The 6,000-nt window shown below is 43.3% G+C and overlaps 1 protein-coding gene across 1 annotated transcript in view; it reads left to right on the top strand.

The window, feature by feature from the left end:
* The first annotated feature begins 880 nt into the window (after positions 1-880).
* Positions 881-6,000, top strand: part of PLS3 (plastin 3) — a 57,783-nt gene continuing 52,663 nt past the window's right edge. The window contains 1 exon segment of the mRNA XM_043491831.1: positions 881-915. The gene's annotated coding sequence lies outside the window, so the exon portion shown is untranslated.

Genomic DNA, 6,000 nt, shown 5'->3' with positions numbered 1-6,000 from the left:
CTAACGTGAATAGTGGGACTGCCCTGGTGCACAGCCAGCCCAAGATCAAGGGAGTACAAAAAGGTAGTTTTAAAGCCACCTTTGTATTTCTCTTGTCCTTTCCCCAACTTGTGCTGTGTGCTCCTCAGCTGCAGTTGAGACCAGATGACTCATTTTCCTGGCTGAAGTATTTTTGTTAATAAAATGCAATGAAAATCTGTTGGCAGAGTATTTTAATCTTCAGAATGACCACTGATTCTTTACCACTGTAAATTCTTCAGTCACCTGAGTTTTATTCAGGTGGAGTAATCTCCCCTGCTAGCATGGGAGGGGGAGGGGAATGGATCGCCCTCTAAAAGAGGGGATTAATAAAAGCAATTTCTTAACATGAATAGTGTATAAAACCTGCCTCACTTATCCTTGATGGTGGTTGTATTTCTGTGCATCAAGTCATTGTAATAAAAAATGCTTGCTTGGTAGCTTGCCTTTTGCTTGTGATGTCTGATGTGAAGCCTGCCTGTAGTAGTATAGGACAAACAGCATGGGTTTGTTCTTTAAAAGTAGCTGGACTTTTTAGTAATATATTTATTACAAAGTACAGAGGCCAGTTTTGAACTGCGTACACTCGTAAGGTTCTGGAGAGGCAGTGATAGAAGTGGCTGTTGTGGATGTGGGAGAAATGTGCCACTTTTTTGTAAATGTTTTGCAGTGTAATGCTAGCTTCTCAGGAAGAGTATTTTAAATTGTAGTATTCGGACAGCATGTTCTCATTTGCTGGCAGGAAGTGTTGTAACTTGCTGTTTAGAATTGCAATTGTAAGAGGAATGCTGGATTTCCAGATTAACTTTCTGGGCGTGGGTCTGGGTGAGGTGCCATTAGTCCCGGGACTATGCAAGAGAGCAGGATTGCTCTCCTCTCAGAACAGGAGGAGGAAAGGTAAGGATGTCTTATTCCGTGAGCCAGCGTTATAACCTCAGCTTGCGTTTACTACATTTCCTGGTAGCCCTGGATGCTGGTAGTTTGTATATGAATTTGTGCATGTTTGAGAGAGATACCTTTCCCTTATTTTTTGTAGTAGCTTCTGATGCTTTAGCCAGATATGCAAAGCGAGTAGCTTTAGCTGAAGAAAACCAAATCCTAGCAAACATGGTTTTCATCTGTGCTCCTGATCAAATGTCACTGTATGTTAGCTGTGTCTCTTGTTTGTTTTGGAGTGCTGTGATGTAAATATAATTCCATGTTCATTAGTTGTCTTTGTTAGAGAGTAGAGTGACTAGACACAACTTTTTTAAACTAGCTGGTCTGTGGTCCTCCCTTCCACCCTCCCTCGCAAGCACTTACTGTAGTTTAATAATTTTAAATGGCTTTCTGCAATGTTGAAATGCTAGTACCATTTAAGCTTGCATTCCACTGTAACTTCCTGAAAGGTGCTAAACATTTAGCGCTGGTAGCTCTATGCATCTGCTCCTATATATGAAGGATCTAAGCAAGAAGAACAAGTTTTGAGGGAGTATCTGGGAATACTATTGGCTCTGGAGTCCAAATGCTCTTTTTCAGAGGATTACAGCAAACTGAAGTCAGTACCCCTCTGATAATTTGTTTAAATACACATTGCTGGCATGATATGAAACAGTGCTTTAGTGAATGGAAGGCATCTGGCATTGTAGGTTAGGAAGTGTTGATGTCTGAGGCTGAAATACACTAATCTTCCATAGAAGTTTCTTAGTGAAAAATAGCCCTGTGGCTTATTTGAAAGCCATAATAGACTAGTTATAAATAAAAAGAAAAGGGGTACTTGTGGCACCTTAGAAACTAAATTTTTTTTTCTTTTTGCGGATACAGACTATCATGGCTGCTACTCTGAAACCTGTAGTTATAAATACTTAAACAGAAGCTGTCACTTTGCTAATGGTGCCTGTCAAGGTTCCTTCCCCACTCTGAACTCCAGGGTACAGATCTGGGGACCTGCATGAAAACCCCCTAAGCTTATTTTTACCAGCTTAGGTTAAAACTTCCCCAAGGTACAAACTATTTTACCTTTTGCCCTTGGACTTTATTGCTGTCACCATCAAGTATCTAACAAATAAATATATAACGGGGAAAGAGCCCGCTTGGAAACGTCTTACCCCACAAACCCGACACCCCCTTCCCTGGGGAAGGCTTGATTAAAAATCCTCACCAATTTGCATAGGTGACCACAGACCCAAACCCTTGAATCTTAAGAACAATGAAAAAGCAATCAGGTTCTTAAAAGAAGAATTTTAATTGAAGAAAAAAGTAAAAGAATCACCTCTGTAAAATCAGGATGGTAAATACCTTACAGGGTAATCAGATTCAAAACAGAGAATCCCTCTAGGCAAAACTTTAAGTTACGAGAAGACACAAACACAGGAATATAGATTCCATTCAGCACAGCTTATTTTCTCAGCCATTTAAACAAAACAGAATCTAACGCATCTCTAGCTACATTACTTACTAAGTTCTCAGACTCCATTCCTGTTCTGTCCCTGGCAAAAGCATCACACAGACAGACCCAGACCCTGTGTTTCTCCCCCCTCCAGCTTTGAAAGTATCTTGTCTCCTCATTGGTCATTTTGGACAGGTGCCAGCGAAGTTATCCTGGCTTCTTAACCCTTTACAGGTGAAAGGGTTTTTCCTCTGACCAGGAGGCATTTTAAAGGTGTTTACCCTTCCCTTTATATTTGAGTGCCATTTTCAGTTGCAGCTAGCAAGAGCTGTTAAGAGTAACAAGAAGGGTTTCTTCAGGTATGTTAGCAACAAAAAGAAAGTCAAGGAAAGTGTGGGCCCCTTATTGAATGAGGGAGTCAACCTAGTGACAGAGCATGTGGAAAAAGCTAATGAACTCAATGCTTTGTTTGCCTCTGTCTTCACGAACAAGGTCAGCTCCGAGACTACAGCACTGGGCAGCACAGGATGGGGAGGAGGTGACCAGCCCTCTGTGGAGAAAGAAGTGGTTCAGGACTATTTAGAAAAGCTGGACGAGCACAAGTCCATGGGGCCGGACGCGCTGCATCCAAGAGTGCTAAAGGAGTTGGCGGATGTGATTGCAGAGCCATTGGCCATTAACTTTGAAAACTCATGGCGATTGGGGAAGGTCCCGGATGACTGGGCAAAGGCTAATGTAGTGCCCACCTTTATAAAAGGGAAGAAGGAAGATCCGGGGAACTACAGGCCAGTCAGCCTCACCTCAGTCCCTGGAAAAATCATGGAGCAGGTCCTCAAGGAATCAATCCTGAAGCACTAAGAGGAGAGGGAAGTGATCAGGAACAGTCAGCGTGGATTCACCAAGGGCAAGTCATTCCTGACTAACCTAATTGCCTTCTATGACAAAATAACTGGCTCTATGGATGAGGGGAAAGCAGTGGACGTATTATTCCTTGACTTTAGCAAAGCTTTTGATACGGTCTCCCACAACATTCTTGCCAGCAGGTTAAAGTAGTATGGGCTGGATGAATGGACTATAAGGTGGATAGAAAGCTGGCTAGATTGTCGGGCTCAACGGCTTCATGTCTAGTTGGCAGCTGGTATCAAGTGGATTGCCCCAAGAGTCGGTCCTGGGGCTGGTTTTGTTCAATATCTTCATTAATGATCTGGAGGATGGTGTGGATTGCACCCTCAGCAAGTTTGCAGATGACACTAAACTGGGAGGAGAGGTAGATATGCTGGAGGGTAGGGAAAGGATACAGAGGGACGTGGACTAATAAGAGGATCGGGCCAAAAGCAATCTGATGAGGTTCAACAAGGACAAGTGCAGAGTCCTGCACTCAGGACGGAAGAATCCCATGCACCACTACAGACTAGGGACCGAATGGCTTGGCAGCAGTTCTGCAGAAAAGGATCTAGAGGTTACAGTGGACGAGAAGCTGGATATGAGTCAACAGTATGCCCTTGTTGCCAAGAAGGCCAATGGCATTTTGGGATGTATAAATAGGGGCATTGCCAGCAGATCGAGGGACGTGATCGTTCCCCTCTATTCAACATTGGTGAGGCCTTATCTGGAGTACTGTGTCCAGTTTTGGGCCCCACACTACAAGAAGGATGTGGAAAAATTGGGAAAACATCCATCGGAGAGCAACAAAACTGATTACGGGACTGGAGCGCATGACTTATGAGGAGAGGCTGAGGGAACTGGGATTGTTTAGTCTGCGGAAGAGAAGAATGAGGGGGGATTTGATAGCTGCTTTCAACTATCTGAAAGGGGGTTCCAGAGAGGATGGATCTAGATTGTTCTCAGTGGTAGCAGATGACAGAACAAGGAGTAATGGTCTCCAGTTGCAGTGGGGGAGGTTTTAGGTTGGATATTAGGAAAAACTTTTTCACTGGGAGGGTGGTGAAACACTGGAATGCGTTACCTAGAGAGGTGGTGGAATCTCCTTCCTTCGAGGGTTTTAAGGTCAGGCTTGACAAAGCCCTGGCTGGGATGATTTAGTTGGGGATTGGTCTTGCTTTGAGCAGGGGGTTGGACTAGATGACCTCCTGAGGTCCCTTCCAACCCTGATATTCTATGATTACCTGCAGATGTGGTGGATGCTCTGTCAATTGAGGCTTTTAAAGTTAGAGCAGCTCTCCTCGAGGCATGCAGCTGGAAGTTATGGGTTTGATGCAGCAATCACTGGGTGAAATTCTCTGGCTTGTGTTATATAGGAGGTTAGACTAGGTCATAATGGTTCCTTTTAGCCATAATATCCATTAACTTCTGGTGCATATCACAAAGGTTCACAGCTGCCTCTCTTCTCTGCAGCAGCAGAGCTTGGCTGATCTTGCCTTGGGCATGACTGTGTTGGCAAGTATATTCCCTTGGCTCCCTGTGCCTTTCCTCCTTTTTGTAATTAATTTACTCTAGGGAGGAGAGTGGAACGCCCTGCTGTCTTCAAGGAAAACTTAATTTCACTACAGCAGATACAAATTTAATTTCACAAAGGTTTGCAATCTTTTTGGGAGGGGGGAAAGGCTGGCACAGTTTTTCTGCTATTCAGTACTTCAGTCTAACCTTTTTTTTTAATCTGCTTCGATTAAAGATTCTGTCTCCTCCTTAATAGCCTCTCTACAGTAAAGGAGCATTGTTGCTCTTTCAGTATTGTCCTCCCCGCCACTAATCTTGAGAGGATTACAAAGAAGTGCTCAGTTGTGTGTGGTTGGGTTTTTGTTTTTGTTTTTTAGAGGAACCATCCTAGGAAACTCTTCAATGCAGGGCAAGAAGTTATTTCTCTTTTTGCTTTCATTAGTTCTTTCTGGTACCAAGGGGAGAGAATTCTTTCTATTGACTGAATGGTCTCTTCCCTCAAAATCAAGTTCTTGTTTTCCTCCCATATCTAATCTATGCCCTTTTGATCAGCGTCTCTCTCTAGTAAGGAAAGCTGTCAGCTGAAATTCTTCTTGGTTATGATGCTGGTCTCTTGGGTTTCACAGTGGCTTGTTTCTAATTCAGGAATGTATTCAGTGTGAGGTGTTTTTCTGTTAAAATGTATTGTTTGTAATCTGCATAATGGGTACAAATCTCTGATATGGTGGCATTTCGTTCCTGGCTTTACAGCTTGAAGACTGCTTCTGTTTGACTCTCAAATTGATCAGATGTTTGGAAAAATGCTTGGAGAGTATTTCTATATTTCTGAAGAGGGTTACACAAATGGAGACATGAAAGCAGTTGCTGAAACTTGCTGTAGTCTAACTCCTTTATGGGTCAGGAATGGAACAACACTCAGTTATGACTTAAATAAGCTTGTTTGCAGGGATGGGGTAAACAGTGTCTATATGTAAAGCGCCTAAGGGCTTGTGTATGTTGTGCCACAGTGTGCTCAACAAGGCTGAGCATTCAAGAGAGAGCACGACACATTAGAGCCATGGCCCGGTCTAGACCGTGCTGGCACAAACTGGAAGATGTCTAGTGAACATTAACGTAGCCCTGTGGGATCTCTGCGTTGGAGAGAACATGCTCCGAAGTATGGATAAATAAAATCAAGACCTCTTGGGTTCAACCCATTGTGTTTGCATGTGAGTGTA

Source organism: Dermochelys coriacea, chromosome 9 (assembly GCF_009764565.3).
Source record: "Dermochelys coriacea isolate rDerCor1 chromosome 9, rDerCor1.pri.v4, whole genome shotgun sequence".
Taxonomy (NCBI): domain Eukaryota; kingdom Metazoa; phylum Chordata; order Testudines; family Dermochelyidae; genus Dermochelys; species Dermochelys coriacea.
Note: the sequence above shows the minus strand (reverse complement) of the source record. Positions and strands in the feature narration are given on the sequence as shown.